Source organism: Equus quagga, chromosome 19 (assembly GCF_021613505.1).
Source record: "Equus quagga isolate Etosha38 chromosome 19, UCLA_HA_Equagga_1.0, whole genome shotgun sequence".
NCBI lineage: Eukaryota > Metazoa > Chordata > Mammalia > Perissodactyla > Equidae > Equus > Equus quagga.
In genome coordinates, this window is record NC_060285.1 from 731845 (window position 1) to 744323 (window position 12479).

Genomic DNA, 12479 nt, shown 5'->3' on the forward strand with positions numbered 1-12479 from the left:
AAATAAATCTCGCTCCAAAGCCCCCATATAGAAGTAAATATTATTTACGTTAGGAAAACATTGTTCTAGACATTTTTGTAGGCAAATATACAATTAGTAGGATAAACAGATAAAAATATAAAAATGAAATCACCTTATGCTATTTAAAATATGCATTTTATTTTATTTGACTTGAATTTAATAGTAAAAGTAAACTGAAGAAATGGCTCAACTTTGTTTCTTCACCTTGAGATAGCATTCCTCAAGGACCCTTCCGAGGTTAAGACAGGAGATCACGAAACACTCAGAGAAGTGGGAGGACGACTGGCTGCCGGGCCGGGCAGTGGTTGCTGGCATTTAATGGCGTCAGGTCGCCCCACGGGTCATTCTGCTCCCCGGCGTTCCCTCCTGGAGGGTGGAAGCCATTGCTTTGACGCGTGTGCCACGTCCTGTCTGCGCCCTTCCAGGGTCACACAGGCTTCCTGCACAGACCCTTGTCCCCATCACTCGCGGTCGCCTGGCAGTACCTGCAGAGAAGGCTGGTGCCAACCTGGGCTTCGGCCTAAGGACTCTTCCTGTCCTTGAACGCCACCACTTACCCAAGCTCATCTCGGTCCCGGTCCTGCTGCTCTGAGCCGCTTCTCCGGGATCCCGGCTCCTTTTCGGCCCTCGAATGGGGTTCTTTCATAACATCAGAGAAAGTTTTAGTTACTCCTCTGAATGCTCCTGTGAGCTCTCTGCCTCGGGCGCCCCCTTCTCTTTATATTGGATGATCTCCATCTCCCGACCTGGTTCCATTCATTTTGTCTTTCTCAACTGCTTTTTCCGTGATTATCTCAACCATTCTAAGCCAGCAATTTAGTTTTCAGTCGGGGCCAGCCCTCTGCACATTTCTCCTGTGCATGTCAGCCCTGAGATGGGGCTGCCTGGTCCTCGACTTGCTCCTCGGGTCCGCGCGCCTCCTATTCTGATTGTGCAGCTGTCTGGGCATCTGTCTTTGACCCCTTGTTGTACGGGATCTGCTTCTCTGTTAAGATGCTCTGCTGTGGAAGCGCCTGAGGAGCGTCGTCTCCCTCGGTATACTGTCTTCTGTCACCTGTTCTTTGTCTTTTGAATTCTATGTTCCTTTCTCCCTCCAGCTGCCTTTCTTCCCTTCGCTCATATTTTAACTTCTTCCCCATTATCGTGGTGACGTTCTTTCTGTCTTGGCCACACACAGCCCGAAGTGACTTGTGCTCCCTCACCCCCATCTGACTGTGTGATGTCAGACTTCCAGCCGCTGTGGTTGGTCCTCTGACCCGCTGTCCTTGTCTCTCATCATCCGTCTCCATGAGGTAGGGGTTTCTGGTGGAGCGCATGCCCTCTTTGTTCCTTTCCTTCCTAAATTGTCCCAGGAGGTGTATCACCTCCCTGAGTCCTCAGATGCAAACAGAGCAAGGAGACCGTGAAGGAGAAGTGGCGCACAGTGCTTTCAACAACGCGGGGTGCAGGCTCCAAAACCGCGAGGATGAGCTGGAGCAGCAGGGCGTGTGGCAGGAAGCAGAGGGACGTCTGACAGACGGAGCGCAGTAGAACCCAGACAGACAACCGTAATCACACGGAGGCACGCAGCCAACTGAGAAAAGCAGAGGAAGCCAGGATGGCTGTCCCCACTCGGCTCCGTGGCGGGGGGCTGCGCCGGCAGGGAGCATCCTGTGAGGAGCCCTGTGAGGCGGCTGCACATGGAGAGGCTGGTGGTGGCAACAGGTTGAGCAGAGTGAGGACAACAGAGGCAGGAAAAGAGGAGGCACAGACGAGGGGGAAGCAGGACCTGAGGAAGCAATCCGCCGTGTTAACATCACCCAAAACAGCAGGAGGGGAGGGAGCTTCGCGTGGTCAGGAAGGCGGTCAGAACCAAGACAGCTGCAGAAAGCTCAGGGAAACTGAGCTCTCGTAAATATAAGCCACAGAATAGCATCAAGGACAAGCTCCAGACAGGTGATGGTGATAGAGCAAGACTGAGGAACGCCCTGGAACCTGCTGTCCCCCCACTTCAGGGTGGTTTAGAATGCTCAGAAAATGATCTGAGACGTGAAAGTGACATGAACAGAAACTAGAAATATTCAGAAATGAGGTGGCAACACTCAGAACTAGGAATAAAGGAGAAGGGCATTTTATTTATTTATTTTTTTTTTGAGGAAGATCAGCCCTGAGCTAACATCTGCTGCCAATCCTCCTCTTTTTGCTGAGGAAGACTGGCCCTGAGCTAACATCCGTGCCCATCTTCCTCTATTTATACGTGGGATGCCCGCCACAGCATGGCGTGCCAAGCGGTGCCATGTCCGCACCTGGGATCCGAACCAGCGAACCCCGGGCTGCCGAGAAGCGGAACGTGAGCACTTCACCGCTGCACCACCAGGCCAGCCCAAAAAGCCGTTTTAGGAGTGAAGGCTGCATTAGAAGAACACAAGAGTAAGTGGACCCAACACTGAACACCTTCAGAGAAGTAGAAGTTGAAAGGAGGACATTTTTTTTTAATTGAAAAAAAGAGATTGAAATGATGTGTGAATAACTGGTAAATGTTGCCATAGGCAAAGAATGTCGAAACCACAGATGACAGGGACCCTGGAGATGAAAACAGAAGCAACAGCACAAACCCCAAGAACTACAGCTCAAGAAAACTTTTAAATTTGTTTCTTGAAACTAGTTATCGAAGGGGCAAACTACGTACCTGAGAATACCCAACCTATTCTAGTAAGATGACTGGATTTTAAAGAGAAAGAGAAAAATCTTTTGGGTATTCTGCAAAGAGCGTACAGCTGACCCTGGAGGCAAAGGACATGACGTCAGACTTTCCATCAGCAGCATTCAGACGGGCAGAAGGTGTGGACAGCCACAGCGCACAGTTGAGTGTAGACAGCAACACGGCACTGTCATCACCACACTTCTGAGGGACCCCATTCTTCCCACCCCAAAAACGGAATGGGAATTCTTCGATACAGGTGCTAACCATCGCCACAGTGGCAGTCATATGACAGCATACAAATGTGTCAGATCCATGACATCATACGTCAAATATCCTCCAACAAAAGCAAAGCTGACGTCCAGGTGTGTCGTCGGCACAGGCCCCTCTGGAGAACTCTACAGGAAACAAGCTTCAGGCAGCCCGAAGGACTGGCGAGGCCCCCATGGAAATGGGAGAGAATCAAGTACATGGCTTTGGGCAAAACTGAGACCACACGTTAAAAGGGAGATAGTGTGGTGTGTCCCAGCTCAACGGTCTGACCCTGTAGATAGGGAACGGCCATAAAAAATGCAGAGAGAATGAGAAAAGTGGATGCCAAGACAGACTGTTCGATTGGTCCTGGTTGGTAGTCCTGTGACTCTGAGACCCTGTATTATGTGGAACGCAGCAGAGGACGTGTTTTCATTCTATCATCCCCGTGTTCTTGAGAATCAGGACTCTCCGCATGCAAAAAGAGAGAAGCAGGTTCATACAGAAAAGGTGAAGTAAAACCTTTACTCTGAATTGGTAACATAAATATCACCTCATGAGTCACACTTGTTTTATATAAATATATTGCAGCTTTGCCCACACAAATATCCTAGAACCAACAACTACCTCACAGCCACGAGCCCCCTGGCCAGGGTCTTGAAATACCATTTCCCACCGGAGGAAACCAGGCAGGGCTTCTGACCACAGTGACTGATTCCCGGTTTGGGGCAGAAAATGTGCAAGAGCCTGAACATCTTGTCTTACCAGCCGGCGAGAGGGCGCTCAAGGCTGTGGTGACATGTCAATAGGCTTGGGAACCAACCCGAAGAAGCTGCCATTAGCCAAGAGGACATCATTGGAGCTTTAAAAAAATAAGAATTGCAGTGAATTGCAACCCATGCATTCATAATGATATTGTTAAAAAAAAAGAGTCATTGGTCTTTGGTGGATGAGAAGAAACCAGTCATCATCTTGAAAACTGGGAAAGTGAAAGAAAAGAGTCAAGCCTCGATCCTGGCTCTCTTCTATGAAAGCTACCTTGGAGTAAGTAATTATTCCAGCTAATAAATGGAAATGAAACAATGGAATTATGATACCGCCATTTTGCATCTCCCACTGAATTGGGAGCCTCGGTACCAGCTGACATCAAACACGGCCGAGATCCAGACACAACACACCTCCTCATAAAGCCATTCAACAGCAGCTCGAGTCCCGTCAGAAGACTCGACCCTGAAGGTGGTCAGGCCTCCGGGCCCCACTGCTGATTTGCCAGAAATGCAGGGCCCAGAGATCGCACCAGGAGGAAAACAAATGCCAGTGGAGGACGCCTGACCCCTCAGGAGCCTGGTCTTCATCTGAACAACTGCAAGGAGCACCGGTTGACTAAGAGAGACCAAACAGATAGCCAGGTTTAAAAAATGAGCAAGATTCAACAATATGTCTGGAGAGGCGTGTTTGGGTGATGAAACCGTAAAGAAATGCAAAACAGTCGTGACTAGAAAAGTCAGGACAGTGGTTGCTTCTGGAGTGAGGGAAGGAGCTGCAATGGAGCTGGGGGGCCACCTGGGCGTGGAGCAAGGCTGTCTGCTCTGTAATAGTTCACTCAGCCATGCTTCTTTTGAGGGCTTTTCAGGATCTACCTTTCATCTTTACAATCAAAAGGTTTTTAAAGGGTCTTAGCATTTTGTATATCTTCAGCTCTTCAATGTGAATTTTTGATTGTCAAGTTTCCTGAAAATTTCAGCAGGCATTTTCCAGTGTGTATGTTTTTCAACACCACCAAGCAGTGAACTCTGTTCTGACATGGTCTAGCTGAGGATAGCGTCAGATCCCACAGGTTAAGGACTCGGTCCCACGAGACTGTCCCCCACTTCAGACACCAATTCCAAGTCCAGGTTGTCGCCTGTGCTTCTGACTAACTGGCTATAGATCAGAGGCTCCCATGACTCCCTCCTCTGGTTCAATTAATTTGCTTGAGCGACTCACAGAACTCAGAGAATCATTTTACTTCCTAGTTGACTGGCTTGTTATGAAAGGATATAACTCGAGAACAACCAGAGGGAAGAGATGCGTAGGGCGGGCATGTGGGGAGGGGTGGAGCTTCCACGCCCTCTCTGCACACCTCTCTCCCCACATCTTCACGTGTTCACTGAGCTCTCAGAGCCGCATCCTTTTGGGTTTTTATGGAGGCTTCATTGCCCAGGCACGATTGATTAAATCATTGGCTGTTGGGGATTGAACTCAATCTCCAGCCCCTCTCCCCTCCCTGCAGGTCAGGGGTGGGGCTGAGAGTTCCAATCCTGTAATCACAGGGTTGGGTCCTCTGGCATCAGCCCCATGTAGGTGCTTTCCATAAGTCACCTCATTAACACAAACTCAGGTGTGGTTGAAAGGGGCTTGTTATGAATAGCAAAAGACACATTTATTGTTCTTATCACTTAGGAAATTCCAGGGGTTTTAGGAGCTCTGTGCCGGAAACGAGGATGAAGACCAAATGTATATTTCTTTTCTTCTTTTTTTTGGTGAGGAAGATTATCCCTGAGCTAACGTCTGTGCCAATATTCCTCTATTTTGTGTGTGGGTCACTGCCACAGCATGGCTTGATGAGTGGTGTGTAGGTCTGTGCCCAGGATCTGAACCTGTGAACCCCAGGCCGCCAAAGCAGAGTGCACAGACTCTTCTACTATGCCACCGGGCTGGCCCTTATATTTCTTACTGTAAGTCACAATATCACACATTTTGATTGGAATTGCATTGAATTTATTGATCAATTCGAGACAGAAATGACATCTTATCAGAGTTGTGTGTTCCACCCATGAACATGGTATGGCTTCCCATCTGTTTAGGTCTTCCTCAAAGCATTTATTTATGGTTTTCTGAGGTTGAAGGATACTGTGAATGGTTTCCTTATTTTATTACATTTTCTAGTTGGCTTTTGCTAGTGTAAAGCAATGCTATCTTTGTATATTGATCTTGTATCCAATACATTTGTCAAAGTCTCTTTGTTATTTCTAATAGATTCCCACTGAGTCTCAAGTTTTTGTACATAGATAATCACATATCCTGCAAATAGTGACAGTTTATAAACCTATGTTTGTTGGTTGGTTTTTGGTCTTATGGAACTGGCTCAAATCCACAGGACAACGTTGAATGTGGAACCCTGGTCTTAGCCCTGATATGAATGGCAGTGATCCCCAAGGCTGACCATTGAGTGTTGGTTTATTGGGAGTTCAGAGTAGATGTCCTCAAAGTAGACAAGGAAGTGCCTTTCTTTTCTTATTTTGCTAAACATTCTTTTAACATGGATATGTGTTGCCCTGTATGAAAACTTTCTGCATCTATGAAGATAATCATGTAGTTTTCGTCCTTTAATCCATTAATGAGGTGAAACTGACTGATAGATTTTCTAATGTTGACCACATTGCAGTCCTGAAACAAATCCTATCTGATCATGTTTGATACATCAAGTCAATTTGCTAAAATTTTATTTAGGATTTTGCAACTATATTCATAAGTGAGACTGGCCTATATTTTTACTTTCTTGTGTAAGCTTTAGAAAAGTTAGCCGTCATATCAATATTGCCTCTGCCCCTTCTCTCTCTTCCTTCTGGAACTCGAGTGGGCACATCTTAGGCACTTTACTTCTTTCTGCACATTTCTTAATCTCTCTTCTGTATCTTCCATCTTTCTGTCCTTTTGCTGCCTTCTAGATCATTCATTGTGATCTTTCTTCCACTTTACTAATTCTCCAGTGATGTCCAACTGCTCTTAAAATCATTTATTGCATTTTAAATTTCTGTTTCTCTGAGTTTCATTTCTAGAACTTCTGTTTGTTTCTTTCAAATGTGCTTTGTCCTTCTTTATACTTTTTCCCCACTGCACGTGTTTTCGAGCTTGTCTGTTTAGCACAGTTTATCTGTAGTTCACGGCTAGCACTTCCGTCATTGGAGAACTCTGTTGGGTTGTCTGTGGCCCGTTGTTTCTGCTGGTTCTCCCTTTTGGCGCTTTGTTTCCTGGTGTGTTTGTTTATCTTTAAGTACATCTGCTCAACGCCCTCAAGAAATGATTCTTGGCATTTCCTGAGGCCTAGGATGAAGGGGCCTTCCCCCAAACCAGAGTCACCTTTGTTTCTGAGTGGTACCCAGGAGTAATGCAAGACTGTCAGGACCATTTCTGAGGCTTCTTGGATCTTCCTGGAGGTGCAAACCAGTGCTGGTAACCAGCACCCAGACCCGCTAGAGGCTGCAGCTCCCCAGGAAGCTCTCCACTTGGCCCTGCCGGCTCAGAGCAGCCAGCCCGCAGTGCCCAAGAGTTTCTCCGGACTCCCCCAAACCGGGTCAGGGACCAACATGTCACCAGGGCAGCTCTGTGGCTCCCTGGTCTGCCCTGTGCCTGAAGCTCTCAGCTGCACTGGGCTGGGAGATGCCCCGACAGACGTGGCTGCCTGTGCTCTGCGTCCCAACTTGTTTTTAAACATAGTCTTTCTTTGTCCTCCTCTGTCAATGAAATTTAAATTAACCACCTGTTTACCAACTCCTGTGTCCACTGTTCCTTTCCGTAAGCCACTTCTTCCTTTTGAGTTCATATTTCTCCTTTTTAAAATACATCTGTTAGGCCTTCTTTTAGTAAGGCTCTATGGTAGTCTTTAAATGTTTGATTAAGATCAAATATCTTTACTTCTCCCCAAGTCTTTCTGATGAATCTTGGGTTCACAATTATTTCCACACAGCAACAATGAGCAGCATTCCCCATTTTGAACCACAAACACTCCGCATATTTCTGCCTCACTCGCTCCCTCCTCTGCTTGCTCCTCTCTCCTGTTTTCGTCAGCTTAACTTGGGACAAGAGCCTGTTCTTATTTTTATACATTTTCTTTTACAAGAGGCAACTTTTCCTTTGCATCCATCCTGCTTAACTCTACATATGTCATCATTTCATGTTCCTCTGAGTCCTTCTACTGCTCTACCATTTATTGCCTATATTCTGGCTTTGACCCTGTTCTTTTTGGCTAGAACAGGTCTTTGTGTTTCCCAGAAAAGGTCAGAAGATGCAGACCCCTCATGTCCTGGTCGAGGAGGAAGTTTTCACTGTGTGAAGCTGGAGAGAGAATCCTGAAGCCCAGTCTCATCCCTTAGGACCGCTGTGCACCGGGCTCCACATGTGACCTCCACACAAGGGGACATCAGGCCTGGGGACAGAGTTCTGCTCCCTGCACATTGCCCACTAGCCCACCAGGCTGTCCCACGGAGCTGGTGGCCAGCCAGGGGTCCAGGTGCCTCCTCAGGTTCCAGCCGCCGCCCTTGGATGGAGTCCCTCCAAAAAGCCCCACATAGTCTGTTAGATCCCACGAGCTCCAGGACAGCGGCGGCCAGGATGCTTGGCGCGGGCCACGCCAGGGGCGGGCGGGTGATTAGAACCTGGAGCAACTGGGAGGAGGATTTTTATCACTGGCATTGTTAGAACTGCCCACACACGGTAATCATAGAAGGCAGACCAACTTTTCATTGGTGTTGTGGTTTTCTAAGTCTCCATCGATCTGGTGGGGGGAGCCTGCGGTCCTCCGCCCCTCCCTTGGTCTACCCCCTCCCACCACTGAGGACATGAGGGCGCGCTGGTGAAGAGAAGCTCCCAGGGGTGTGAACTCAGTTGCATCCCTGGTGTTTAAGACATCTTTTTAAAGTTGTCTTATTGTTTTCTTTTTCCCACTTCTGATCTCGAGTAAATGTAAACTGAGTTGGGAGAGACCCCCCCTCCCAAGGGGCCACCAAACCTGGGCAGGAATCTGGACACTTGCTGCTGGCTTACACACATCACAGATGGATGAGGGAAGGAAATGACCTTTTTGGCCTTATTGATGTGTGATTGACATAAAGTGAACTCTACATATTTTAAGTATTCGACTTGCTGACGTTTTGCGTATGTGTACACCTGTGAAACCATTGCCACAGTCAGCATAATGGATAGTCTCACCATCCCCAAAGTTTCCTCGGTCCCTGTGACACCCTCTCTCCAGACCTCCCCCTCCCCCTCCTCCCCAACAGCCACAGATCTGCTTTCTGTCCCTAGAGATTAGTTTGCATTTTCTAGAATTTTATATAAATGGAATCATGCAGTGTGAACTCTCGTGTCTTTCACTCAGCATAATTATTTTTGGATTCATCCACGTGTAGCACATATCAAAAGTCCATCCTAGGGCCAGCCCAGTGACTTAGGGGTTAAGTTCAGTGCACTCTGCTCTGGTGGCCCAGGTTTAGTTCCTGGGCGCAGACCTACACCACTTGTCAGTGGCCATGCTGTGGCGGTGACCCACATATAAAACAGAGGGAGATTGGCAACAGATGTTAGCTCAGGGCGAATCTTCCTCAGCCAAAAAAAAAAAAGTCCAGCCCATTGCATGGCTATACGGCTATACACAGTCTGTTTACTCATTCACCTGTTGATGGACATTTGAGTTGTCTCCAGGCTTGGCTACTAAAAATAAAACTACAGTGAACACTGGGAAAGTCTTTCTCATTACTCATGGGTAAATATCCAGGTGTGAATGGCTGTATCACATAGCAGGTATATGTTTAACTTTTAAAGAAGTTGCCGAATTGTTTTATAAAGTGGTTGTACAATTTCACATTCCCAGCAGCAGTGGATGAGGCTTCCAGTTCCTCCACACTTGGAGTAGTCATCCCACCAACACTTGGAATAGTCAGTCCTTCTCATGTTGCCTGTTCCCATAGTGACAGCAGCTCATCATGGTTTACTTTTGCATTTCCCTAACGTCTAACAACGTCGAGCACCTCTTCATGTGCTTATTTGCCATTTTCTTCTTCTGTGGTGAAGTATCTGTTCAAATCTTTTGCCCATTTTTTATTGCATTGCTGGTTTGGAAAGTTCTTTATAAGTTCTGAATACAAGTTCCTCATCAGATAGATGATTTGCAAATATTTTCCCCCAGTTTGTGACTTGTCTTTTCATTCTCTTAACGGTGTCTTTCAAAGAGCAGAAGTTTTTAATTTTGATGAAGTCTAATGTTTTCTTTTATGCATCGTAATTTCAGTATTGTAGCTAAGAAAAGTTTTGCCCTACCCAAGGTCACAAAGATTTTTTTTACTATGTTTTCTTTTAAAAGTTTTGATCTCCAGTCCATTTTGAGTGAACTTTGTATTTAGGGCAAGGCACAGATTAAAGTCCACATTTTTGCACGTGGATGTCCAGTTGATCCAGCATAGTTTGTTGAAGACTCTCCTCCTTCAGCAGCTAGTGTATTGGTTGACATCAATTGTCCATATCTGGGCAGGTCTGTTTTGGGACCCTGTTCTGTTCCATCCATTTGTCTGTCTTGACACCAATACCACACTGTCCTGATTCCTGTGCCTGATTACTTTATAAGAAGTCCTGAAATTAGGCAGTGTTAGCTTCTGATTTGCTCTTCTTTACCAAAGATGATTTGTCTATTCTAGATCCTTTGCATTTCTATATGAATTTTAGAATCAGCTTATCAGTTTATGGGGCAAAAAAGGCCTTCTATGAAAATGTTTTTGATCGTGATTTCTTGAATCTACACATCAATTTGGGGAGAACTGACATCTTAACAATATTAGGTCTTCTGACCTATGAACCCAATTTACCTCTCAATTTATTTAGGTTTTCTCAAATTTCTCTCAGCAATATTTTTTAGTTTTCAAGGCATAGATTTTGCACATCTTTTGTCAGATTTGTCCTTACGTCTTTCATATTTTATGTTACTGTAAATGATATTTTTAAAATTTCAATTTGCAATTGTTCTTTGCTAGTACATAGAAATATGGTAGATTTTCACATCTTGATCTTGTGCCTTGCAATTTGCTAAACTCATTCTTTAGTTCTGGTATCTTTTTTCTAGATTCCGTCAGATTTTCTATAGCGACAACTATATCATCTGCAAAGGAAGACAGGTTTACTGTTTCCTTTTCTTGCCTTATTACATTGACTAGGATCTCTAATACAGAAGATTGAATAGAAGCCATCAGAGCAGCAATCCTAGTCTTCTTCCTGATCTTAGGCGAAAATAATCCATCCTTTCACTATTAAATACAATATTAGCTGCAGGTTCTCACAGAGGGCCTTTATCAGATCAAGGAAATTCCCTTCTATGCTTATTTTGCTGAGAGTTTTTATTAGGAATAGATTTTAGATTTTGTCAAATAATTTTGCTGTGACTATTGAGATTATATGTGTTTTTAAAATTTGTTAACATAGTTAATTATAGGGATTGATTTTTGAGTATTAAACCAACCTTGCATTCCTAGAACAAACCACACTTGGTAATTATGTGTTATCCTTTTATAGATTGTTGGATTCAATTTGCTGAAATTTTGTTAGAGTTTTTAGTTTATGACCATGAAGTATATTGCTCTGTAGTTTTCTCTTTTTGTAGTATTTTTGTCAGGTTTTGGTAACAGAGAATGAGTTCTGAACTATTCCCTCATCTTCTCTTTTCTGGAAGAATCGGTGTAGAACTGGTATTATTTCTTTCTTAAACATATGCTTTCATTGATTTTCTCTGTTGCTTTTCTCTTTCCTATTTCATTAATTTCCACTTTGATCTTTATTATTTCCTTTCTTCTGATTACCTGGGGTTTTGTTATTCTTTTTTTCCCCAGTTTGAGATGTAATTGACAAATAACATTGTATTAGTTCACAGTGTGTATTTCTCTAGTGCCTTAAGGTGGAAGCTGAGGTCACTAACTTGAGGTCTTTCTTTTCTAATATAGGAGTTTAGTGCTACAAATTTCCCCTTAAATGCTGCTTTAGCAATATCCAAAATTTTAAATATATTGTCTTAAACAATCACTTGTCTTTTAAACAGGTTTAAATAGTAATAAAATATCTTTTATATTTAACCACGTGATTACCATTTCTGGTATTCTTTATTCTTTTGATAAAATTTCCATCTGAAATCATTTTTCTTCCTACTGAAAGGACTTTCTTAACATTTTTTGTAGTGTGGGTCTTCTGATGAGCAATTCTTTCAGCTTTTGTATGCTAAAGAAGTCTTTATTTATCCTTCATTTTCAAAGAGATTTTCAATGGTATAGAGTTCTGGGTTGTCAGGTTTTTTCTTTCAGTACTTTAAAGGTTTTTCTCTTTGTCTTATTTGCTCTGCTTCCAACAAGGAATTTGCTGTCATCCTTATCTTTGTTCTTCTGTACATAACATGTCAGTTTTCCTCTGGTGGTTTTTACAATTTTCTGTTTATCTCTGGCTTTGAACATATTGGTCATGGTGTGCCTTGTAATTTTCTTCATATATCTTATACTTGATACTCATTGAGCTTCTTGGATCTGTGAGTTTATAGTTTTCATCAAGTCTGGAAAATTTCTGTCATTTCTTCAAGTCTTTTTTCATTCACCTTATTCCTTCAGGGACTCTAATTATACATATATTAGGTCACTTGAAGTTGTCCCACAGCTCACTGATGCTTTGTTCTACTATTATATCATCATGAACATCATCATCACCAACATCATCATCATCAACATCATCATCATCATCA

The 12479-nt window shown here is 44.3% G+C and overlaps 1 protein-coding gene across 4 annotated transcripts in view; it reads left to right on the forward strand.

Moving 5' to 3' along the window:
* Nucleotides 1-12479, forward strand: part of IL17REL (interleukin 17 receptor E like) — a 31196-nt gene that overhangs the window by 5139 nt on the left and 13578 nt on the right. The window lies entirely within an intron of this gene.